Here is a 26,997-nt window from a genome sequence, read left to right as displayed (position 1 = left end):
AAGAAAATTGCATTGACAGGTATCAGATGCCCATATGATTATGGAGATGAAGTCTAGGGAGATGTTTGGGCTTAATTGGATACAGAGCTAGAGGGTACACTAATAAATAGATATTCTTGGTTTTCACCTTGGGATAATTGTTGAGTTTTAACTGTTTTGATGTGTCTTTGATTTTGACCATGATTGTGCAGATCGTAACCCTTAAATTCTATTTTTTTGCCTAGAATATTTGAGTACAGTCTGACGCTTTGCAGCCTTGAAATTCTGTGACCACCCAGTGGGTTCTTCCTGCCTGCTGCACAAACAGAGACCATGGAATTGCAGTAAAGAAAGAGTTTAATTGACAGAAGGCCAGCCACACCATGCTGCAGATGGAGTTATTATTCAAATCAATCTCATAGGCTTGTAGGTTAGGGGCTTTTCAAAGGTAGTTTGGAGGAAGGCACAGGGTTGGCTATGCAATTGGTGTTTGCTGCTGATTGGCTGGGTTGGAGGTTTAATCATAGGGAGTTGAAGCTGTCCTCTTACACTGAGTTGCTTCAGGGTAGGGCCAGAGGAATCATCAGTTGGTGGGTCCAAGTAGAGCCATGGGTTCCAGACATGCAAAAAATCTGAAACAATATTTCAAAAGGCCAATCTACAATAGTGATGTTACCTGCAGGAGTAATTGGGGAAGTTGCAAATCTTGTGATCTCTGGAATAATGACTGGCAATGTTCATGTCTGTACCTTAGTGGAATCCAGGCATCTCTCCTTCCCTCAGGTGGTCCCTCGTTAGCTTTACAAAGGCAGTTGAGTATGGGGGAAGGGTTATTATCATTTAAATTGTGAAGTAAATGTCTTCCAAAGCTAGCTTGGCAGCTTGAAGGCTAAAGACAAGAGGCAGGCGGGCTAGATCAGATCTCCCCCACTGTCATGATTTTGTCACTGATACAACCTTTGCAAAGATGATTTCAATTCCCTTATTATTTTCCCATGAAACCACACAGGTAACTTGGTATTCTTATTCTGGTTAGTGACTTTACCTACCCAGATTTTGATTATGCTTCTGTGATGTGAAATGAGAAGTGAACAATCTACTTAGTCTATCATCTGGATGTTTAATTTCTATCTCAGTGATAATCTGGATGCTTCTGCATATCAGACTGTTAATCAAGGTCCTTTATACACATCATGGGGGCAAAACCATTCCAAATTCCAGTTGTAACTTTTTTTCTTCTGAAGAATGCAGCTTCCAGGCCACAGATAGTCACGGGAGAGTCTAGACATATTTATTGGTTCAACTTTATAGCAGAAATTCTTGTCAATCGTTGTACACCACCTTTGTTTTTCTCTTTCCAACACTTTTAAGAACCTGTCAGCAGTGCCAGTGCTAATCTGCTGTTGCCTGGATTGGGCACTCCTCTGAGTTTCCTGCAGAAGAGAGCCAAAATTGTGTCGGCAGATTTTCAGCTTGATGACATCTTGGCTTAATAAAAATTCTTGAAGAAGAGAATATGAATTTTCTTAAAGTTCCAGGCTGGTAAAAATGAACAATTTTGCATAAGAAATAAATCCTTAGCATTAAGATAAATGAGAAGCACTGCTGATGCGAAACTGAGTTTGCTTTGACATAGATAAGGGGGCTAAGTAGGATTCTATGGGAATTTACACACTGGATCTAAATCTTTTTTTAATTACTGCATCAATAAATGTGCTTTTTTCCCCCCTCCTATATGATGACTATTTAAATACTTTCCTGTAGCACTTTTTAAGTGACCGTATTCAGTGGTCTAGCTTGGCCTGTGCTCTTAAACTGGAAGCCTGACGAGGCACTGAGACCCTCCTCTCAGGAAGTAGGCCATGGAGGCCTCTACAATGTGTCTGAGTTACACAGTCACTGATCAACATGGGAAATGGGACAATTTCTGGCATTCTTGCCTTCTTTAACACGCAGACCACTCCATTCCTGTTTGGAAATGACTATGACAGATTTTTAACACTTTGGAGTAGTTTTCAGAAAGAGTATTGATATGCAAAGTGTAACCCAAAAGAAGCAGACAAAGTGATTGTTGAACAGTGGGATAGAGAGAGAGATAAATATTACATTCAAAGCATTGGTATGTCCAGGGATGTGCTTCCAAGTTGAAAGATAGATGAAGATCTAGGCTTTTGACTTAGCCAAAGATGTTGCCATGTTCACTGACAGAAAAGAATATTTCATACAATAAATAGGCTAGCCTTAGGCTAAGAAAGAAGATTGAGTTGGAAAAGGAATGCAGGTGGGATTCTGGAAATAGGAGTCAGTTTCATTCACTGCTTATGGCTTAAAGGTAAAGGAGTAGGTTGCAGATTCCACAGAAAAAAATATTGCCAGATTAGACTTTCCTGAGAGAGAACTGTTAGGTTGTGAATGATTAAAACAATCTTTGCCTGGATATTGGAAGTGGGAGAAGGAAAATATGGTCAGGAGCATTAGTTACAAACAATCGAATGGGCTCTAATTTAAATGGAGAAGGAATTTATTAAAGGATATGGGGCATTTCAAAGAATCATTGGTAGACCCAAAGAAATAGGCTTGAGGCTAAGCTCTTGGGAACAATGTCCAAAACTATGTTGCAGAACTGGCCTGGTCAGAAAACAGCCATTGACATGCTGTTGACTGCAGAACATTTTCTTAGAACTGGGCTCATGAGGGAATTGTCACCATCTACTCACTGGATACTGTTGGAACCGAACTGTCGATTCCCTCCTGGGCAGGGGTCGCCGCGAAGGATCACCGACACGAAATTCACAGCAGAGAGTTATTTATTACTAGCGCGCTAGGGTCCCAAGCTCTAAGTTGGCCCTGGGACCCCGACTGCTTGTTACAGGCTGTTTATATAGGCAAACACAAGTTCAAACACAGCTTAGGGCGCGAAATTCAAACAAAGCTTTAGGCGCGTGGTAATTGGGTCTAGCTATGACCTGAGCAAGGTGTCTTGTTCTAATTGGTTAGAGCAGGACCTTATGAGGTTTTTTCTTGGAGTTGCTGATTCCGGGAACTTCGAGGCAGGGTGGGACCCCCGGAATTGGCAGGGTGGGACCCCATGAGGTTGTTTCCCGGAATTGGCAGGGTGGGACCCTATCAGGGTGGGACCCTATCGAGGCAGGGTGGGACCCTATCCAGAGCCACCTGGTGTTAATTTTTTTCTCTATATGAGGCCTAGTTTCTAAGTTTTATGAGGCCTAGTTTCATTCCCTCCTCTTCTTGTGTCAGAGGCTCAATCTTGAGCCTCTTTTTCAGTCCTGAGGGTCTGGTATTGTTGGGTCAGAACCATAGCATGTAATCTATTTTTAATCTATTTTTAATAAGGGTGAGTAAGTGGTTGAGTATGCATGGCCCGAAAGTCAGGATGAGCGTGAGCAGGATGAGGGGTCCTAAGATGGTGGGGATTAGGGTACTAAGCCAAGGGGATTGGTTGTACCAATTTTCAAACTAATTTTGCTGAGATTCTCTCTCTTTTTTTTTCTTGTCTAATCTTTCTCTCAGTTTTGCCATAGAATCTTTAACTACTCCTGAATGATCTGCATAAAAACAACATTGCTTTTTCAGGGCTGCACAGAGCCCGCCTTCTTTCAGAAAGACAATTTCTAGTCCTTGTCGGTTTTGTAATATAATTTCAGACAGAGAAGTCAAGGACTCTTTAAGTTTTGTGATAGATTGTTCTATGGCTTTAAGGTTTTTATCTATGGCTACTTTAAGTTGTTGCAGATGATGGTTACTATGCACTAGGGCTGCTGTCCCGGTCTTAACTTTAGCCGCTACCTCAATTTCTAACATGTCGGCGAGGGTGAGGGAGATTAAGGGCGGGGAAGTGCTTTGAGGAGCTTTTAGTTGGGGCTTTTCCGATATGGAAACCGGGGGCTTCCTAGCTTCTAATAAAACCTGGTCTGGCTTTACTGCAACAGGGGCAGTGTCTGGATTGACTAATAGTCTGATTTGGAGGGGAATTTTAGGCAGGTTGTGCTGGTATAAATAGAGACCTTATATTAATTTTGTTGTTATCTATCTGTTATCAGATTTTGCCGCATCTTTAAACTTGATGCGAACCAGTTTGCAATTTTCTGAATATCGGGTTGTGGTACAGGGCTGGACAAAGGGCATAGTTATATACTAAGGTTTTGTGGCTTATTTTTACTTTTTATTATTAGTAGTTACACAGGACCAGTTTTTGCAATACAAGTGAGTCAGATTTTTACAAGTTTTTTTATTGGTTCTGTCTTGCATCCGGGACAGGCATAAAACCTGTTCCGGCTGATGGACATTTTTCTAGCCTGTCCTTTTTATTCTTGTCTATCCTGAGGAGTCCTTAATAGGACTCCTGTGGGACCAGTAAACCGGGGGCCTGTGTCTTTTATCTTTCCTGCTATTTTTTTTTTTTTTTTTTAGGTTGAAATAGAGGTCTGGAAACTAAGTCTTTATAGGAGTATTCTCGGAGGTCTTATTTAAGACCTCTTGATTACTAAAATTAATTATCTTTCAGGTCAGGCTAAATGGCCAGTGGGGGGTTAGCGTCAAAAACTATACTAGAGACGGCGCAGGGAAGAAGGGCAAACAATAAGCAAGGAGTTAGATATGAGAGAGTCTTATCTTGAGCGGGTCCGCGGAGCGTCGGAGTTTCCATGTCTTAAGTGGTGTTGGTCTGGACGTCTCTGGAGCAGCCTTGGCGTGGGATGCGTGGATCTAAGTGGAGATTCCGTCAACCTTTATGGCTGGAAGGGGTGACTGGTCTGTGGATGTCCTGGTTGGTACAGTTCTGCCAAGGGGGCCCAGATTTGGGCCTGTACTGCTTGGAGTTCTTTTAGCCGAGCCTGTAGGTCAGTTTTAGGATCGGAGCGGGAGAAGGAGTTAAGCAAGGTTGACAAAGGGGGAGGTCCTCCGTAGAGGATTTCATATAGAGTGAGCCTAAAACGGTTAGGTGTATTCCGGGCCTTTAACAGAGCTAAGGATAGGAGGCGTCTCCAATCTTTTAAACCAGTCTCTAAGGTCAATTTAGTAAGGGTCTCTTTTATTGTTCTATTCATTTTTTTTTACCTGTCCTGAGCTCTGGGGTCTATAGGCACAATGTAATTTCCAATTAATCCCCAATATCCTGGCGAGCCCCTGACTTACCTGAGAAACGAAGGCCGGCCCGTTATCTGACCTAATTACCTTGGGAAGTCCGAATCTAGGAAAGATTTCTTCCAAAATTTTCTTGGCTACTATGTGTGCGGTTTCTTGCCGGGTGGGGTAGGCTTCTACCCATCCTGAAAAGGTATCTACAAACACCAGTAAGTACTTATATCCAGCATAGTGAGGTTTTACTTCTGTGAAGTCTATTTCCTAATAGACTCCTGGGCGGTTACCACGAGTTCGTTTCCTTTCTGGCACTTGGGTAGCCCCAGCGTTTACCTGCTGACAGACCTTACAGGCAGATGTCACTTGTTCTACGAGGGTACTTGCCTTTGGGATTAGAAAGTCAGTTTTTTCAATCAGTAATTTTAGCTTTCAATTACTCAAGTGTGTCCAGGCATGCATCTGCTGGATCATTGCCAGGGCCTTCTTGGTCAGCATTGGGGGTTCGTCAGTGCTGCCAGCAGTTATGCCCCCGGGATTTTTCTCTTGGCCCAGCCGTGGGGGCTGAGCCTCTTCAGGGACCCCTTCTGGGGGTCCGGCAGGTGACACAGGGCGGCTGGGCTGGGGGCTGCCCTCAGGACTGGGCTCTGTGCCTTTTTGCAGGGAACTTTCCGAATGGAAACTCTGGTTGCTGTTCTCATCATTGAGATCCAGCAGGATGAGAGGGCCATCCCCTCGGGGACTGGCGCCCCTGCCCCGACGTTCCCGGCCACGGGATCTCTTTGCCCCGCCACCTGCCCACCTTCGCTCCTCCTCCTGGGGGTCCACCACTGGCACTCACTTGAAGATACGAAGGGAAGTGTCGCCTACAGTCACTCATTGCTTCTTCTATTTCCGGACCTTCTCGATGGTCGCCATTACCTTCTTGATGTTATCTTCGGCCCGGCTCCGGGTCTCGGCCCGTACGGTCCGGCCGGCCATGTTGGCGGGGCTGGGGCCGGAGCCGAGCCCGCTGCGGGGCCGCCTCCCGTCTGGCGGGCTCAGGCTTGGCGCCAGGCCTGGGCACCGCGCTCTCGGCCTGCCGTCCCCCGGGAGTTGGCCGCGCCCTCTTTCGTCCTTAACGCCTCCGCGAGTCCCCTGTTCTTTGCAGTAGGCACACTGGTCTTTTTCTACTTTTGGCCGCCTCCGCTTTTTTTCCTCTCTCCCTGGTCCTTTCTTTCTCACAACTGCCGCCAGGATTTTTGTTAAATGCTTATCCTTTACTCGGTTCTTACGATCCTCTCGCTCTATCTGTTCCTTCGCTAACCTGGCTTCCCTTTCCTTAGGGGTTTCTTTCTTATTTTGGCCAAATTTGTGGGGCGTTTTTCTGCCCCTTTGAGACCCGCCAACAGAGCCTGGCGATAGATTCGGAGACTCTCCCTACCTGGTGCCGTTTCATAGTCCTAGTCCGGGCGGGTGAGGGGAAATCCCTCGTCTATTTTATTGGGAAGTTGGGTTGGGAGGCCTCCTGGTCCTGGCACATTTTTCCGGGCCTCCAAGAGGACTTGCTGCCTTTTTCAGTGGTTAAGAGGACCTGCAGGAGTTGCTGGCAATTATCCTAGGTGGGCTGGTGGGTGAGGAGAATGGATTCTATTAACGAGGTTAGGGCCTGAGAGTCTTGGGAAAAGGAAGGGTTATGGGTCTTCCAGTTATAGAGGTCAGAGGCAGAGAAGGGCCAGATCAGAGGCAGAGAAGGGCCAGTACTGGACTGTGTGACTGACAGTACGGAGGGGAAAAAGGGAGGATTGCTAAGTGGAAGGGCCCTCTGGGTCCTCAGTCCGCCGCAAGCGGAGACGAGGAGGTGTCGGCGGCGGTGTCCGAGGGGTGAGTTTGGGCGGGGCTGGAGAAGGAGACGGGGTGGAGGGAGGGTTTCACCCAAGAGGGAGGATTTCGGACCAGATCCTCCCAAATAATTATGTAGGCCGCCTGGTCCGGGTGTCCGAGTGGCCCAGGATCCATCACTTTTGCTTTAACCTGCAAGATAATTGAGAGGTTAAATGTTCCGTCCCGGGGCCATTCCCCATGGAGGGTTGGCCATTCGGACGAGCCGAATGTTTTCCATTGTCCCTTACGGACTTCTACAGAGAGGTGGTGGGCTTGAGCCCGGACGTCAGGGAAGTGAGTCAGGGTTAGAGACAAAGGAGTCGTCAACGTCTGTCCTATTTCGTCCACGTATAACAAGGACAAAACAAAAGAAACAAAAACAAAGACCAGACAAGTAAGGAGAAGCCGCGCGGCCAGAGAGTGGCGCCACAAGATCCCGGCAGGGGCGGCCTGCCTACAGATTTGAAGAGGCTAACCGAGTTATTAGCCTTCTCCCAGACTACCGCCAGGGCGTCCCCCAGGGCGTGAGTGGGAAGGTGCCGGACACGTCTGTCCCCCTTCCCCACTTAATTCAGAAGGAGTACTCCCCAGAGTTCAGAGTTAGCCGGCAAGACAGACAGAACAAAACGAAAGTACCTGGTAGGTCCATTCAGTCAGCAGTCCGTGGCCCGGGCCAGATAGGTCTCCACCGGATGGGTCGGGGGTCCTCGGACGACCCCACTTCCCGGCCAATGCACCAAATGTTGGAACCGAACTGTCGATTCCCTCCTGGGCAGGGGTCGCCGCGAAGGATCACCGACACGAAATTCACAGCAGAGAGTTATTTATTACTAGCGCGCTAGGGTCCCAAGCTCTAAGTTGGCCCTGGGACCCCGACTGCTTGTTACAGGCTGTTTATATAGGCAAACACAAGTTCAAACACAGCTTAGGGCGCGAAATTCAAACAAAGCTTTAGGCGCGTGGTAATTGGGTCTAGCTATGACCTGAGCAAGGTGTCTTGTTCTAATTGGTTAGAGCAGGACCTTATGAGGTTTTTTCTTGGAGTTGCTGATTCCGGGAACTTCGAGGCAGGGTGGGACCCCCGGAATTGGCAGGGTGGGACCCCATGAGGTTGTTTCCCGGAATTGGCAGGGTGGGACCCTATCAGGGTGGGACCCTATCGAGGCAGGGTGGGACCCTATCCAGAGCCACCTGGTGTTAATTTTTTTCTCTATATGAGGCCTAGTTTCTAAGTTTTATGAGGCCTAGTTTCAATACCACAATGTTTTCCTGACTGTAACATCTAGGATACCAAGGATTTAATTTTATTGCAGTTTATCCTAACATCCCCAAATCTGGATACCTTTCTCACTGCCTGTACTGGAAAAATGAATGTCCACACATAGCCTGTTTTTCCTCATTGCTCCATTCCACCCTGAAGTCTTGTGCGGCCTGAGAAGTGGAGGGTAGACCGCATGCCTGCTCCTTAGCTGCAAAGGAGACTGAGGATATGAGTTTTCTGAAATTCCCTTTGAAAAGGAAGAATTCATGATGTGGAGCAAACATTATATTGAACAAGAATATCTGGAGGATATTGTGCAGCCGTGCAAGACAAATTTCACTCTGATCCCTTTCTTGGTACCAAATATCAATAATACTCCTTTTTTTTTTTTTTCCATGTTTCAACTTTCAAGTTATAAATACCTTGCTCTGACTTAACATACTCTAACTTTCCCTTGAACAGTCCATCAGTAATTCCATCCAGGAAACCCTCAAGGCTTGTGCTCATTTGGGGTTGTTGGAATCTAACCCTTTACCGTGGCACCCAGCAGTAGCAGGAATACTCCAGAGGATTTACCGGCATGCTAGATATTCTCTTCGTGGCCTCCAGTGCTGAGCAGGAACTTCATTTCCCAACTGACAATCAAGACTAATGACCCCTCCCAACACCGTAACTCCCTTTTTACTCAGTTTGAGTGGGGTGTGAGGTATCCAAAATGTCCACTGGACAGTTTCAGCTTCCAATTCCATAGAAACACTGTTGCATCTGCTAAAGCAAACTAAATATGGCCTGAAAAGGACTCTGTACTTCTATATTTGAGTCCTTGTGGATGAAATGTAACCTACCTTAATAGACAAAATTGAAAACCTAACTTAATAATATGCACCTGTAACAATAGCTGAGTGTTGGCCAATCCCAGCGGCCATACTTCAACCGTACATAGACTGCTAAATGTTCAAACTATGTTCAAATAAGGCAAACACTGAGCTGTAACCAATCTTACTGTTTCTATACCTCACTTCTGACTCCTGTACGTCACTTTACCTTTTTGTCTATAAATTTGTTCTGACCACGAGGCAACCCTGGAGTTTCTGTGACTCTGCTGTGATTCTGGGGGCTGCCCGATTCGTGAATCATTCATTGCTTAATTAAAGTCCTTTAAATTTAACTCAGCTGAAGTTTTTCTTTTATCACATGTATTGTTGGAAGCATTTTTCACTTGAGTTGTAAGACCTCTACAACAGCAGACCTCAAATTTGCTGGTAAGGAAAGCAAAATGAGTGATTTGTTCTGTATAATAGTGAAAGGCACTGCTCTCCCCTCTCCCCTTTGACCCCTGGACATATATATTCTTGGTATGGGAAAATAAAACTATAATTAATCACTAGTTAAGAGAATGTACTGCAGCCTGTAGGATAATCCTTTAGCTTTTCAGGGTGTTGTCTTTTACCCGGCACCACAGCTGTGTTATTAACTGGCCATTCCAGTGTTGTGGATAGGGTATTAGGTGAGACTATGGAATCCCATGAGCACCAACTAATTGCTTTACTTTTTAATATATGTACATATAAAATGAGTTTCTTAGTCAAGAAGGTTCTGTGGGAGACCATCAAGGTGAATAAAACATTTGAGGTTGTTCACAGAAGCCTGGCAAACAGGGAAAGAATTCATATTGAGAATATGTCTTTTCCAAGAAGTATACATTTTCATCTCCTCTATGATGGATGGGGTTCATGCAAACAGCATGCCCCCAGGTGGCTGGAGGGTCCAGTCAGGGTATTTTTCTGTAACTTTGATTCAGGATTGGTATATTAATCAGGCAGGTTGCAAGGCAATTTTCCTCTATACAGAGAATGCAGAGCAATCTGGCATTCTCTGACCTCACCACGTGGTGTGTAGGTCAGGCGGTATGCCTTGCCAGGGCCCCTCACAGGTATGACAGGTTTCTGCTTCCTCGTAGCCCATTGGCCTGCACTAGTCCCATGGCCCCACCTTACCACAAAAGGTCTAGGAAATGTGGGAGAGCACATTGGTATTCACTGAATCAAAAAACTAACTCTCCAACAGAGTTCCTTATTGATGTTTCTAGCAAGTGGTACATTTGGGAGTGGCAGTAGCCAGAACTAGTGAAGTCCTTATTGGTCAGTCCATGCAAACCTCTGTTTTTGGCCACCAGAGCTACTAAAGAGCTTTTATGAATATGCTGATTAAGCTCTGAGTTGGCAGGGAAAGAGGTCTTGCCTACCTAGCTACTGAGTGCCTTCTCCACGGTGGGGACCTTCTAGTCTACATTCACATAGAAAGATATTTTCACACTCTGGTAAAAGTTTCAGAAGCCTTACTATATATTTGTTTCCTTTCCTTTCAGTCTTCCCCTTTTTTTCTTCCTAATGCCTCATTCATGAGCCCATGAATTAACACGGAGCAATACCTCAGGCCAACTATTTTTCCAGGCAGTGTTGACCACAAGAAGTAATTATTTGAAGTTTTGCCCACTGATGGGATTTTTCTTCTTCAATGTCCTTTAGGGCCACTCACCTTGAGTGGGGTTATAATATTCAGGGTTCACTTCAGGCTGGTGCTAGCTTATTGTGCAGTGTTATCTGTAAAGTAGGCTTTATTTGTTTCCTTCTTCAGGTAACTACATAAAAAATACCCCATGAAGTCTTAGGTTTGGGTTAAAAAAGGGATAGCCAGAGTAAGCCTAATAGTATAATCCCATGTAATCTACTTTCCTTTGATACAGACAGCTGCTGCTGGGTGCACCCAATATAGTAGACAATGGATAAAACACCCAATTCAGGTCGGGCAGCTCAGGCCACACAGTCCCCTGGCATCCTATCTTGAAACATTCTGTCTCTTGTTGGGGCCCAATAGAACAAGAGTTGCTTAACAAGAGGGAAAGCCTTTCTTTGCTTCTAATCTACAGCTTGCCAAAGCCTCTTTCTTATTTCTGTTCAGAAGCTGCAGGTAGTCTGATAGTCATCTGATCATCTATCATGTGAAGATACCAAATTTTATTAATCTGTTTCTCCGCTAATGGACATTTTTAATAGGTAGGTTCTCTGGGCTATATTAACTAGAATTGGGAGCCACTAGGTTTTCGGAGTAAATAGTCTGGATTAGAATCTCACTTCCATCACTTGCCAGGCACATGATCATAGCAGACAAATTAACAAATTCTCTGAACCTTGATTTCTTTATGGAGGAAAATGGGAAATATAAGTTTCTACTTCATAGAATGGACGTAAGAATTAAATAAAATGTTATATAGGCTTGCTGATAGAAACACTCTGTACATAGTCATCACTGTGGTGTCTTTATCATCCTCTCTGTTCTTACAAATTGTAGTGAGCAGACAAATACACTCTCCCTTAAGACGACATACAGATTCACTTGCCTTTTGGTTGAAATACTATTTACTTAGTATTAAAATGCTGTCATTATTTCTTATTTTATCTTTAAAATGCCTGTTATTTGTCTATTTTTTAAGCTAATGGTAGAATTTCTGTTAACATTTGTAGGCTTATCTCAAGATGTAAGTTTTGCAAGCCAAATGGGTCAGCAATGAGTTAAATGTGGGAAGTGATGGAGTAAAGAATTAAAGTTTATATAATAATTTAGCATTAGGATGAGCATGAAAAATGTCCAAAAGGAGATTGAGCATGCCACATTACAAAAGGTATTTGGACCATGGATTATTTTTACAAGGGTCACTTTCATTCTGAGGAATACGATTTCAGAAATACTACACTAAACTGTGACTTCTTCAGGGATAAGGGTCTTGTCATACTTATCTCTGTGTTCCTACTACCTAGCCCAGTACCTGGCATATACTAACATTTATTAACTTGATCAAAGTGATGTGGGGAAAAAGATCTGTTTTCAACTGTAGTTCCTATCATCATCTCAGTGTTGTGGGAAGACTATGATCTCTGGATTCAGATATGGCCTTGAGACTCCTCTACCATTTGAAAAGGCTCCCATGTTAAATTGTAACTTCTGGGTTTATTTGAGACAATAGAATTCTTAGGGACAAAATCTGTTGAGATGTTATAGGAGAAAATTATTCGAGTATGGATATTCACAGTCTTCACTATTTTCCTAGCTTTTATACAGGAAGAATTTGAGCTTCCTGGGTAAACTCCCACGTCCTCCCTGAAGTAAAGAAAACAGAAATAAAAGTAAAAAAATAGAGAGTCTGTGTTGAAGTACATAATCAAGAGTGGAAAGATGGAGACAGTGAACAGGACAGGCTGCCCAGATTGGGTGTCAGAGCCATTGGATAAGGGCCAGGAAGGCGAGTGCTCCTGAGTCAGCTGCCAACCACATGAAGAATTTTCAGAAAGGCAGCAACGAGGAGAGAATAATTTTACAGTATTCTTAATGCATTAAGAATAGACTTCTCTTTTTAATAATTTTTCATGTGTCCAAGTGTATTAGTCAGGGTTCTCCAGAGGGACAGAACTAGTAGGATATATGTATGTATATATAAAAGGGAATATATTAGGAAGAGTTGGCTCACACCATTACAAGGTAAAGTCCCAGGATAGGCCGTCTGCAAACTGAGAAAGAGAGAAGCTGGTAGTGGCTCAGTCTGAAAGGCTCAAACCAGAAAAGCTGACAGTGCAGGCTTCAGACTGTGGCCAAAGTCTCGAGCCACTGTTGCAAGTTCCTGAGTTCCAAAGACTGAAGAACCTGGAGTCTGATGTCCAAGGGCAGGAGGGATGGGAGGAGGCATCCAGCATTGGAAAAAGAAGGCAGCCAGAAGACACAGCAAGCCAGCTTATCCCACCTTCTTCTGCCTGCTTTTGTTCTAGCTGCACTGGCAGTCAATTGGATGGTGCCCACCCACACTGAGGATGGGTCTTTCTCTCCAGTCCACTGACTCAAATGTCAGTCTTTTCTGGCAACACCCTCACAGACACACCCAGAAACAATACTCCACCAGCCATCTAGGCATCCTTCAATCCAATCTAGTTGACACCTAATATTAACCATCACACCAAGTAAACGTGTAAAGAACTTCCCGGATCCCTGATTACATTTCTGTCTGTGACTAGGTACCATGACTGGATCACATGGCTCCCCAGGATTTTTAGTGAAAGTATATTTGATTCACCTTTTTTTCTGGCTTCCCCTCTAACTTTACCCACTATTCTCACCCCCAGCCAACATTGGTGCCCCCAATCGTTTTTGATGAAATGTGTCTTTCTGTTTTAAGCACTGATATTCACTTTTATTTGAAAGAAAGCTTGGTTCACATTTTGAACATCTATGATTCTGTGGCAAATTTGCTTTTGAGAAGGTCCAGTCTCTAGGCGTCTAAACTCCCTAAACTTCCTTTTGCTAATGTTGCAGAAAGGCGCTTGAGATTTCCGCATGATTTTCAAGGTAAGATCATTCTAGAAGGTATAGCTTTTAGTGCTGCCCCTTACTTGATGAGAGGTCACTGGTGCTGGTTTTGACAGCATATTTAGAAGCCTTCTTGTTTCAATCTCCTGGTAACTGCCATTCCCAGTGCCAGTCTTTTGTCTATGAGCTTCAATTCTTGTAGTTCCTCTTTTTGTCTTATGACATCCACTCATCTAACCAGCTGAGAGAAGAGACATTAAGATCTGTTTCGCTGAGACCAGTGCCATTGAGGCAAATATCTGATGGCTTGCCTAGCTTATGAAAGGCACATGTTCCCATCTGAAAATCCTGGTTTCATTTCTAAATAGAAAATGCAAATGTTACTTCTATTTGTACTTTCTTTGATTTCAGGTTAAGAATATGATCTTGAAATACATATTAATATATTGACATATTATGTCATTTACATAACATATATTTGTATATTTATGACATGTTAATTATATGTAATTACACATTGTGTATTAACACATATTAATATATCTCTAATCTCATCCTAGGTTTTTTTCCTTAATCAAGACCCCCTTGCTCTTTACTTCTTATAAATATCTTACAGAGTGAGTCAAAATATGCATTTGTTATTTCTAAAGAATGAGATTTAATACCCTGAGATTTATAAATAGAAAGTTACAGAAGGGTTAAGGTGAAACTCTTCTTCATAGTTTTTCCTGGGTATTCCTCTTTGCTACCCCAGGTTTGCATTGCCACTGCTTAATAGCGATGAATGTCAAACAAGCTTTTACCCTGCAGTCCACTGTTCCATTGTTAATGTAGTCCATCCACCTCCCCACCTACCCATCCACCTACAACTGAGGAAATCCTATTTCATGATGAAACTGACCCTTTGGGCTTTGTTTCTAAAGGCAGCCTGGGAGTTTTCTGCATCCTTGACTGGAGTGTTATAAAACCATTTTGGCAGATGCAATTACAGTGTGTCTAGTATATGTGTGTGTATGTGTGTACGTGCGTGTCCATTTTCCTACCCAGATAGGACAGTTTTATCCTGAGGAATTGACAGCATGCCCCATCAACTCCAAGACCCTCAGGAATGGTGGGAGTGACAGGTGATGGAGCACTACATAATGGAAAACGTACCACGCTGGATGTCAGGCGTTAGGCTTTCCAGTCCCCCTCGTACCACTAATTTGCTGTGTGACCTTGAGCAACTTAGTTAACCTCTCTAGGGCTCAGTTCTTTCACCTGTGAAATGGAGTTAATAATACCTGCCCCTCTTAACTCAGCGGGCCATAGGGAAAATGAAATGAGACCATGGATGTATGGGCAGTTTGAAACAAACGAACCCAACTTTTTACAGAAAAACTTCAGGGTGCCTGACAGAAGGGATATCTTTATCTGAAGGAAAAAGCAGTGTTAACCAGAGTAGCTGACGTGACACAGTCTTCCCCTTCATTTCAAATTCAAATGTTATCCCTGACAAGACAGCTAGCAGCCTTGAATGTGAGAATCTTGATTTGTGTATATGCTGAGCAATGTGCATACCCTATTTTTCCTGATGTAAGGGTTACCTGATCACACTCCAATTTTGTAGTAGCAAATACATTATTAAAGAACACAGCTCATCGCCATGTGTTGCTGGGTACATACATGGGCTTTAGAATAATTCAGACCTGGGTTTGAATCCTGGATTTGCCACTTACTAGCTATACGTCCAGTGACAAGTTTTCACCCACATGCCAAATGGGCACCAAAATGGTACCTACCTTCACAGGGTAGAGATAATTCATTGAATTGCTTCACACATTGCCTGCTATATAGTAACTCAATAAATGCTAGGTATTAGTACATGACAGTAGCTATGGGATGGAGGTGGTTGAGTGTTTTCTTCCTCCTGTGTTTTTGAACTTTCAAATGTTCTATAATGACTTTTTATGGTGAGATTTAAAGAATATTACTATTTCAAGTGGATACAATCGTAAGAGACTTACAGTCGTGAATTGACACAGTGAGCCCATCATGATAATGATTCCTATCCTTTCAATTGGGCTTCGTAACTTAACACAACATAGCACTTTTACACATTCTGTCTCATGTGTAAGCCAACAAGCCTGTGGAGTCAGGAGTACTCATATTCCCATTTTGCAGATCTGGAGGCTAAGGGTCGCAGACACCTACGCAGTTACACAGCTTATGAAGTGGTGATCGCAGATGTGTCAGGGAGAATTGCATTCAGTTTCAGTGAACAGAAACCCAGTTAAAATGGTGTAGTAGTGTAGCAGTCAGGGTTCTCCAGAGAGAGACAGAGATGATGGATTTTAAGCCATTCACTCACATGGTGATGGAGGCTGAGAAGTCCAAAATCTGCAGGGTAGGTCAACACAATAAATACCCAAGGAACAGTTGATATTGCAGCTTAAGTCCAAAAGCAGTCAGCTGGCAAAATTCCCTCTTCCCTCGGGGAGGCTACTGTTTTTTTAAGACTGTCAACTAATTGAATGAGGAGCACTCACATTATGGAGGGTAATCTGCTTTACTCAAAGTCTACTGACTTAATGGTGAATCTCATCTAAAAATTACCTTCACAGTGACATCCAGATACGTTTGAACAAGTATCTGGATACCATGGCCTAGCCAAATTGACATCTAAGATTAACCATCACATACTGCTAGACCAAGGAGGGGCTTATTTTCCCCAAGATGCCTCAGGAAGTTCAAAGTGCCACCAGGACACAGTTCCTTCTATCTTTTTGCGTGGTTATGCCTTGCCATGGGACTTTTGTCCTCATAGACTACAAACTGACTGCTCCATCCCTGGGCATCTCAGGCAGAAGGAAGAGGGAAGGATCATGGGCAAAAGGCAAACGCTAACAAATCGTGTTATCTGAGTCTTCCCTTTTCAACAGACTTTCTTGGAAGCCCTGCCTATCAAATTCTTATTGGTCTTATTGATCAACCGATATCTTTTTGATCACTCCTAGATGCAAGGGAGGTTAAGAAGCTGATTATTTTTTATCTAAGTTTAAAAAAAAGAGAGAGAGAGAAAGAAAAACTCAGGGCAAGAAGGGGAGAATAAGTGGGTAGGCAAGTGGTGGCATCATCCACACCAGGTGTTTTGATGCTACATCATTATGTTTTATATCCCACCAAATTGCTCACCATACACACATGGAGATGTCTAGCCTTGATTGGACTGCCCTTTGTGTTAATCACTGAGGTCTCTTTGGATATGTGAATTGAACCCAGGATCAATGTGAAGTCACCTTCGATTTAATGGAAGCCAGTAGCAAAGGAAAGATAAATTTGCTGGGCATTACATTTTCTTTTCTGACTCCTCATGGACTAAGTAGAGAAACTTTTCATTTTAAGCTGATGGGAGCAGCAAAAAATGAAAATAAGGATGAGGTGTGAGGGGAGGGGGCAGGCATTAGTAAATGTTTGGATAGCTGGTATATTATATGGGCCAAATGACTTTTCGAACTTGTTTGAATTATTTAATATGTCCTAGCTACAGGGCATGAAGCAGTCTGTCTCACTATCATTGTCACAATTCAAGTATTTAAAACTGAAAGAGAGACATCTGTAGCATTGGTCTTTTGTGGTGCCTAGGAATGAAAAAAAAAAAAAAAAAAGAAATGGAAGAAAATAGTATCAGTTTGTATTAGAACATCTATGTTGATAATTGCTTGATTTTGTTCTTTTTTCAAATCAGACATTCAAAAGGTCTCCTTTATACTTACAAGTAAATATTTCAAATGCCATTTAGTGAAAACTCATTTGGAATGTAAATAGAAACCATGTGTCACATTATTGAAATGTGATCAGAACAGTGTCTGTCTTAAAATTTTGCTCATGAAGAGCAACATAAAAAAATAAATAATTTTGTATCTGTTGCTCTCTCTGAGACATGCATGTGCTCATACACACATTCACTCATACATCTGTAACACCCCATTCTGTCTCTATGTTATCTTGAATTCATTTCATGTTCCTTTCTCAATATCACTGTGAAATCACTTTGTTGTTTAATTTCCATGTAGCTCTTTTGGAATTTTTGCAATTCTAATTCTTGCTGGTTATTGCACTACAAAAGAGTGGTAGGAAAGTGTATTTGCATGCAGGACATTTTAAATTTTAATGTCAGAGGTCATTAGTCTTCCCCCCGCTCCTCTCCACCTTCTGGTTATATCTAGGATCTGGGCTTTTACATACCGGGGATAATTTATAAGAAAGCTATTAAAAGTAGGGTTTCAGATTTATTTTTTCACATTCTCAGAGTCCAACAGGCTAAATGAGAAAGAGTCTAAAATAAAGATCATTTCCATATATTTGTTGGTTGCGCCACTCAAGTCTATTGGGGACAGTGGGGTACCCACATGGGAAGGATCATGGGCAAACGATCATTCCTAGCAACTGCCATATACATTCTCCCTACCTAGAATGGAATGAAGATCTCTTATGGTAGCTTGAGAACACTACCAAATGCAACATTTGGAATTTCCTAATAATTTCAGGTTGCCATGTCTTCTGCATTTTCCTTACATGAATATCTTATTTTTTCCTTTCTAGCTTAGGTTAATATTAATATCTTTCATTAATATTAGTAGGATTTGTGGATTCACATGAAAGGCAGTTTAGAGCCCAACACGCTGCTTAGCAATCCTACTACAGGACCCTACTCTACCCGCTTGCCTGGATGACTATTTCCCACTCTCTTTTCTCAGATCTCCAATAGCTCCTCTCTGCTGGTCCTGCTATATGGATGCCCTTACTTCCTGTTTCGCTGAGCAAAGCTCAGTCAGGAGGAAACCTCCACATGCTCTCACTAGCCTACCTGCTCCTAGACCATGTGCTCTCTGAACTGTTCTGCTTCCACCCTCAGTCTTCGTGGTGCCCTGAACCTCAACACTTGCCTACTAAAACCCTTGGCTTCTGCAGTTATCTGTTCTCTCCTGCATCATCTGGGTTCCTCTCCCTACTAGACAATTCTGAGAGGATATGAAGATGCTGTAGTATCTCAAACTAAAGCGATGAAAAAATGAAAAGAAAGAGATAAGGAACAAAGGAAGGAAGGAGAGAGAAAGGAAAAGAAAGAGAAAGAGATGAAAGAAATAAAGAGAGTAAGATAGGGAGAAAAGAAAGAAGGATAAAGGAAAGAAGATAGAAAAGAAGGAAGAAAGGCAAGCAAGAAGGAAGGAAAAAAGGAAAGCAGGAAGGAAGGAAGGGAAAAGAAAAAAAGAAAGAAGCCTGCATAACTCATTTCAGCTCCCACATTTCTCTGCTTCCCATTTGCAGCAAAGAACATCAGAGGAGTTGCCTGCACATGTTCTCTCCATCCCACTTTCATCCCCACCGCTTCTTGGAATGCACTTGTCTGGGTCATCCATGGCCCCTTGGTTGCCAAATCCATTGTTCTACTCAATTCTATTCTTAATTGATCTATCAGCAGTACATGACACAGTTGATCACTTCCTCCACCGCTTCTCGGAATGCACTTGTCTGGGTCATCCATGGCCCCTTGGTTGCCAACTCCATTGTTCTACTCAATTCTATTCTTACTTGATCTATCAGCAGTACATGATACTGTTGATCACTTCCTCCTTTGTGACATACTTTTTTGTCACTTGGCTTTGGGGACACCACACCCTCTTGGTTTCCCACTTAACCACACTGGCCTTTTTGGTCTCCTTTGCTGGTCATCATCCTCTTTCTGATCTGTCAATCTGTAATGATTCAGGGCTCCATCCTTAAAACCTTGTCTCTTTATGCTCTCCTCACTTCCTAGAAAATCTCATCCACTGTCAAGGTTAAATATTGATGTTTTCCAAATCTCTATCTCTAGCTTAGACCTCTTCTTTCAACTCTAGACTTCGGTTACACATCCTATGCCTACTCGTCTTCCCTTGGATATTTAAATGGCATATGAAATATAAATGCTACAACCCCGGTCTAAGTCACCATCTTTGCTCTAGACTTTTGTGTAAGTGTTCTCTTTTTCTATCATTGACACTTTATTTTCAGCACAGTAACCAGAATGATCCTCTTTAACCTCAATCAATTCCTATCACTATTCTACTCAAAACCCTAAAAACTTATTGTCTCAAAATAGAAGTCAAAGTTCTTGAGGCTATTAATCTTGTCCTTCCTGTCTCCCTGATTGCATAGGCTGCCAATGTCCTCCTTACTTCCTCTGCTCCAGTGGCACTGGCCTTTTACTGGTACTCAAAAGTGCCACCTACACCTTGGCATCTCATGATTTCCACCCCCAGCACATGCTTGCCCTGGACATTGCCGTAGATGGCTTCATCTTTTCCTTTAGATCTCTGCTCAAATATCACCTTTTAAGAAAGGCCTACCCTGTCTTTTATAAATCAGCAGTCCTCTTGCTAATCTCCCACTCTCTATTCCTTTTAACCGTTTCTTATAATCACATACAATATCATTGAGTTGTTTATTTTCTGATTCTCCCCTAGAATGTAAGCTCCAAGAGAGTAGGCACTTTGTTTTGATCTCTGCTCTATGTCTAGTTCATAAAATAGTGCCTTGCAAGTAGTAGGCACTCAATAAACATTGATTGAATAAATGAAACATGGAATGAGAAATGTACATCTAAATTTTTGAGCAACAGCTCTAGCAATTGGCCTGAAATAAAATATTGATGACCACTAATGTTTATTTTATTTTCTGAATCCACACGCCCATGATTTTGGCATTTTCTGTCTTTGGTGAATTTGTTGCTTCTCCTAAAAAGGAAAAGGGTGTAAGATTTCTTGACAACCTTTTGAGTTATATGAACTCAAGCTAAACAGAATATTACTCAACGATCACAGTAACTGAACTTGTCAAAGTAGTATCTTGCCCCTCTCTTCTGGTATCAGTCAGCACCATAGGAAACAGATGGCATCCACAAATTGGATAATTTGACTAGAGTTTAACAAAGGTAGCATTTTCAAACTACAAGGCAGAGTACAGTACCTTGGGGCTAGCAGCAGCGTTTTCTGATGCTACTCAATGCCTGAAGGGTAAAGGGGAGGAAAGGGGCATAGGAGAAGGAAGGTTATTGGAACCTGAGGAAGAGCTGTGTGAGAGGCCCCTTGGCAGAGGCCACCTGCTGGACCAGCAGCCCTGGGTGGTGGGATACAACCAATCTGTGAGAAACTCTGCTTGGAGGTGAGAGGGTGCTGAGGAAATAATATCCTTAGTTCTCTCTCCTCCCTTCTTCTGACCTCTGGCTGGGGTTTCCCATTGACCGCACTAACTGGAAGTCAGAGAGCCCTGGGCCGTACTTCTTATAAGCCAGCCTCTGAGGCAGGCAACAGGCGAGGAAAGGGTGGAGGGCAGATCCAGAGGGTAATGGCAGGCATCCAGCAGGACGTCCAAGTGCTATCTTCCAAACTCCAGACTAGTCTTCCACTTCTGTGAGAGTCCCTTCTCATCCATTCTTCACATGGCAGCCAAAATAAAACCACCAATCTGTTCACGTTGGCCCCTTGTTGAAGACTGAATCATTCAACAGTTTTCTATTGTGCTTACAATTAAATCCAAACCCACTCTAGTGGTATACCAGACCCATGAGGGGCTGGCTGGTTTCTACTCACCTCTTCCCTGAAGCTTATGCTACACATGTCCACCGTGGTCACTGCACCATCTCACAGTGGCTGCCACTTCCCAGGATGAGCTAAGTGCAATGTCCTCACCGGCTCTTAGCGTACACTTATCTCTCTGCCTGCAGCACCCTTTCCTCAACCCTCGACATGCTTGACTCCTCATTTAGACACCATCACCTAAGGAGGCCCTTCCTGTCCTCTTTGTCTGAAGGAAGTTTTCCATTCATTTTCTATCAGAAAATATTTCCTTCACAGCATTTATCACAAACCATAAATGGCTTCTCTTTCTGTCTCTCTCTCCGTTGCTTTGTTCAATCTGAACTGTAAACAAAACAAAGTAAGTTTCTTCCAGGCTTGGGCCTTCTTTATCTTGTTCACTCTCTGATCTTCAGGGTTCAGAACAATGTCTGGCCCAGGTGGTTTCTCAATAAATATTGGGTAATTGAGTAAACAAACATTATTTTCAGTGAAAACATCTTCCCATTTATGCAATAGTGAAAAAATAGCTTACTTGAAGATTATCTTGAATATATCTAAATTTCTATCTCTTTAGTATTTGGGAGATCTCAAATATATTAAGAATACATATTTGAATAAAATATATTTACTAATGACAGCTGATTTTCTACAGCTCTGGCTGATTTTTGTTGTTGTTTGTTTTGTTTTTGTTTTTTGTGGTTGGTCTTGTATGCCTTTAACAAAAATTAAGCTAACAAATGAACAATGCCCTTTCCCCAGTCCATAGTTTCACAGCAGAGCTAATTACTTGCAGCTGACTTTTTGGGTGACTTATTGGAAGTTGGTGCTGTGTGGTCACAAGGTTTGTGCTATACAGACAAAAAGACCTGGCCAAACTCCAGTTAAGCCACTAATTGGCTGGGTAAGACTGACAAGTTATTCAGCCTTTCTGTTCCGCGTTTTCCTCCTCTATAAAATCAAGGATAATGTGGCCTAATTCCTAGAGTTGTTTTAGGATCACAGGTGGTAACATAAATCTTCTCTTTCCTCTGTGTCTATCACTTTCTTCGATACAAAAATCTGCTGAAATCCTCCTTTTTTCCTCCCCGGCTGCTTCTTCATCAATACCCTCTCCCCAACCCGTGTTTTATTAGTCTTTGAATCTCATGTCCATATTCTGAGAATCTTGCTGGAAGGCTTTCCTGTCCACACTTCCCTTTATAATGTTGAATTCGCTCTCTGGTGGAAGCAGCCTGGAGCTTGATCGTGCCCATGACGAATTGCAGACTCATCAGGCTTTTCGTTTGGCATCGTATTTGCCAGACAAATGTAGACAGCACTTTGTGTGGTGAAGCACTTTGTTAGTACTTCGAGCCTCTAAGGGACAATTTGAGTTGGGAAAAAAAGGCATTGAAACCTTGTACAATACTCACCCCATTACACAAGAAAAACCAAATGAGTTTATCTGACAAAAAGGTATGGGTATGTGTTTGATAAAAGAAGCCCAAGCCACAGGGTGCTCTCTCCACACAGAATCAAGATGCATTGAAGTTTTTTGTCTTTTGCTTATATTTTTTTAGTGAAATTTAACTAATACACTTTGAACGCATTCTCTGTGCCAGGTATTTTCTTTATTCTTTTAGATGAACTTGGAACGGTGAAGATTACAAAGTAAAAATATTTAGGAGTCAGTGGCTTTTACAAGATTTGACCAAAGAACAGAATGCTTTGCTGACACTTTGGAAATGTAAGGGTGCTATATGTTTAATCAGGAAATACTCAGTTTCTAATGCATGTAATGTTTGTCTGGAACCTTGTTCCTTAAATGATTCAAATCAGTTCCATTCAAACCTATATACTTAGCAATCTTGATGGGTACCGAATAAAACAAAGATACAGTCCCTCCTCGCTGGGACTTCAGAGTCTGGCTCATTGTTTCTTACCTTATTTAACCAATGTCCCCAAATTTCTAAATATAAATATCTCAGGCCCTCTTTACATATTATTTGAAACTTGAAATAAGCTAAATTAAAGATTATTAAAGTTAAAGCCCTGCTTTATTTTTGTTACCTATAACCTGTACATTTATTTTTGGCTCTCTGAAATACTGATGTGACTGATGATGGGAGAAACCAAACAGTTGCTGATAAATGGCACAAGGGTGTCATTTATTAGTCATTTATCATTCATATGTTTTGTAGAAACCAGAGGTTGCAAATTAGTGGTTCCATGGGTCCAATGCAGATCACAGAGTCATTGTCATCCTAAGTGAGCCAACATTTAAAGTTGAGATATTATCCATAAAATGCAGATTTTTGACTTACCTTAAAACTTTGGAAGGCTGGGTAGCTTTGGGCCTGCATTCCCACCTGACAGCAATGGGATGGGGCTGACTGGCTGCTGCCCCCTTCAGGGAGGACGTGTTCTCTTCTGTTGTTGTGTCCCCCTCACTCATCCAGTAAACACACATGTCTGAAAATTGGCCTGCAGCATGCAACTAACTTTACTGACTGCTGGAAAACACTTGAGTTTGAGAGTCCTGGTAGATTCCAGAGAGAGGAGATTGGAGGATTTTCAGAATACAGAGTAGATGGACCTTGAGGTATTGGTAGGATTTATATACTTGAAGAAGTGCTGAGAGGAGGTCATGCCAGAAAGGAGAATAACTTTGATGCTGAATCCCACCAAGGTTTTCTCTAATAATATTTAAATGGCCGAAGGATGGAGATGATTTGCTTTTTTTCTCATAAATGAAAGGAGATTTAAGGTTAAGACTCTTACTCCCTTGCAACCTTGCAATCTAATATACTCTCTTGAGAGGAAGGTAAAATGGATAAGTTATAGTTAGCCAGAGCTAGGAATGGGTATGACTAAGGTTCCAGCAATGGGACACTGTCAGGTTTATGAATTCTGTGAATTCATCAGTTAAAATTGTGTGTGTGTCTATGAGTGTAGAAGGGGTATGAAAACAACTGTGCCATGGCAGCAAAGGTTCAGATTTGCCACAGAAAATAAGGCTGACATTACCACTGAATATCTCCCAAAAGCTTCTCATCATAGTAGTTGAGCCGGTACATTTTTTTTTTTTTTTTTTTGTGGTGGATTTTCGCTCTTGTCACCCAGGCTGGAGTGCAGTGGCGCAATCTCAGCTCACCACAACCTCTACCTCCCGGGTTCAAGCCATTCTCCTGCCTCAGCCTCCCCAATAGCTGGGATTTTAGGCGTGTGCCACCACGCCTGGCTAATATAAAAAGAGTAAGAGATGATGAGTTTGACCTGCAGATACCTTTAGGAGCATGCCTTCTGTCACCAAAGACACTCCATATCCTGCAGGATTTTTCTAAACCGATCTCTACTCATATGTGAGATTGCCCCTGTTGAGATCACGCTTAAGATGACATCTCTGAGAAGCCACTATCAGGATAACGTTGCATCAATGAGTAGTATCATCTTTACATTTAAGAGCTGGTTTTTATTTTTCAGGTTAACTGGCCTTTCGCTAACAGGCAGGGGGCCAAGGAAGAGTGCAAACTGGGTAAAGTTTACTTTGTTTTGATATTATTGGAGAATATCAAATGAAGAAGTTTTCTTCTCCTGGTAAGGCCAGATTGCTTGTATAGCTTGATATTTCCTTGGTCTTCAGAAGACTCCACCATAAGGATTTATTTTTGTTAAATTGAAAACAGATCTCCTCCCAAAGGAAATGCCCTTTTATTGATCCTGACCTTTTCCTTTTGCTGGGAAAGGCTTGTTGAGTTGCCTTTTAAACAACCAGAAATCACTGCTTTTTTTTTTTTCCTTGTAATCTTTTATTTATCCTGTTCACAGGCCTTACATGCTTAAAAATAAATTTCCTATGGAAATTGTAAAGCAGCCCTACTCAGTGAAGAGTTAAGGATAGAAAATCGTCTTCACAAATCACACGTGTCGTGTATCGGGGTGGGGGGGGCAGGCAGTTCAATACCTAATTGTCCCTGACCTCACCCTCTTCAATTTGACTTTCTTCTTTTGTTTTCATCTGTATCTTGTGAGTTCCCACAAGAGGTACTTCGGAGTTTATTTCATCTAGTAGTGCCATGAGAAAACTTAAAGCACCAACTTGGGATTGTATCAGATGGAAGAATCAAGAAATTAATTTCCTTCAAGGGAAGAATGGCATGTCTGGCCAAACAGAATACTGCTTAATGTAATAGAACTCCCAAACGAAATTGGGGAGTGGCTCACTCCCTTACCTGGGTGATGTGAGATTATTGAATTCCAGATTTCTGTATAAATTAACATCCAAACGAGTGGGTCCGCCCTCTGCTCTGTCAGCCATTTCTCTCCCTTTTTGTGATTGTTCTGGACATGAATGTTTCTGTTACCCACCAGAGGGCCACACGTCTTCAGCCAGCTCTGCCAGAGAATAAAAGAATTAATGGATCGGAACCTAATCCATAACTCCCTAACTCTACAGCTTTATTTTTTTTAATAGTTCATAAACTTCTTATTTTCCCCTTTAGCCTAGATTTCCTTTGTGGTGAAGGAAAGTTTTGCCGGCCTTTGGATCTGCTTCATAAAAATGCTTTAAAAGACAATGCTGTGTTGCATGAATGCCTGCAACTCACCTTCATGCAATATTCAAGAACTGTCCGAGAGTTTATGTCTGAATTTGTTCTGATATAAGGAACCCTGGAGTCAACAATACAACCAGTTTCAGATGGGTTAAGTTTTGCATTCTTAAAGACTTAGTAGGCCAATAAATATTGCTTCTCTTTGGGCTGGCGAAAGTAATATTACTGGGAGCATGACAGATGCCTAACGGGATACATAGAGACCTCTATTTTGAAATTTCTAAAGTGACGTAATACAGTTTGTATTTTTTCAGAATAACTGCATTAAATGTCTGTTTTTCGGAGTGAAATTATCTGTGGGATCTGTTTTGGCATCTTTCCCTTCTTCTGGGTGATAGAATTGGGAGATAAATCAGTGACTGATTTCTTAGAAAGTTAAGTTTTGAGAAACATATTTTATAGGATACACATGCCTTACACCAAGTGCTCCAACAGCAAACACTCATGATTGGATTTGGAAACAGCAGCATTTGCTGTCCAAAGAGGAACCCTCCACAAGTGGAATGTATCCAGGGTTGTGGGTTTGAATCGTTCACAAAATAAAATGCAGAAAAGTAGCCATTGTTGAGAACTTGGAGAGGACGTATCACTTGACACCCCTCACAGGTCCTTTTCAATCAGAGAGGGACTGGCCAGCACCTACTGACCCCAGTCGCCTTCGCGTTTCCACTCCATGGCCCTGCTGTTGCACAGAAGCCTTAGTTTCACGAGCTCCCTGTGAAAAATCGAGTGCATGGTTGATTCTCTCCTTTCTGGGATTTCACATCTATTTGTTGGGAAATAAAAAATAAGTGCAAAACGAAAGTATGTTGTATAATTTGTGTAATTTCTTCCTGAAGTATGCTTTCTTTTTGAGGTGACCTATTGATTCCTCTGAATGTGTTCCCCCACCCCCAATAAAAACAACCTTTTTTCTCCTGCTTACTGATATGTGCCTTTGGGATAAACTAAAGAAGAGAGTAAGACTCACCAGAAATTTGAAGACTATGGAATACTAAAACTTTGCAAATTTCCCACCAAATGTCTCATTATGCATGTACATAGAAAAACACAGAATTTTATAAACATTTTACATAGTATGTGTACTATTCCACATGCAGCTTTATAATCTAGTTTTTAAAACCAAATATGATCTTCCTATGTTGATAAATATACATCTACATTCTCCATTTAAAAGACTGCATAGTATTCTATTTTATAGGTGTACCACAACTTAGCCTATCCCCTTTTGATGGGCATTTAGATTGTT

General features: G+C 42.3%; 1 protein-coding gene and 1 pseudogene across 32 annotated transcripts in view; one reads left to right on the top strand and one right to left on the bottom strand.

Moving 5' to 3' along the window:
* The window catches only part of LOC105483059 (fragile histidine triad diadenosine triphosphatase), a 1,492,666-nt gene that overhangs the window by 454,479 nt on the left and 1,011,190 nt on the right, over positions 1-26,997 (top strand). The window lies entirely within an intron of this gene.
* LOC139361987 (B-cell CLL/lymphoma 7 protein family member C pseudogene) lies at positions 5,443-6,057 on the bottom strand (annotated as a pseudogene).

The sequence above is a fragment of the Macaca nemestrina genome, chromosome 2 (assembly GCF_043159975.1).
Source record: "Macaca nemestrina isolate mMacNem1 chromosome 2, mMacNem.hap1, whole genome shotgun sequence".
NCBI lineage: Eukaryota > Metazoa > Chordata > Mammalia > Primates > Cercopithecidae > Macaca > Macaca nemestrina.
This window is presented reverse-complemented; position numbering and strand designations above follow the sequence as displayed.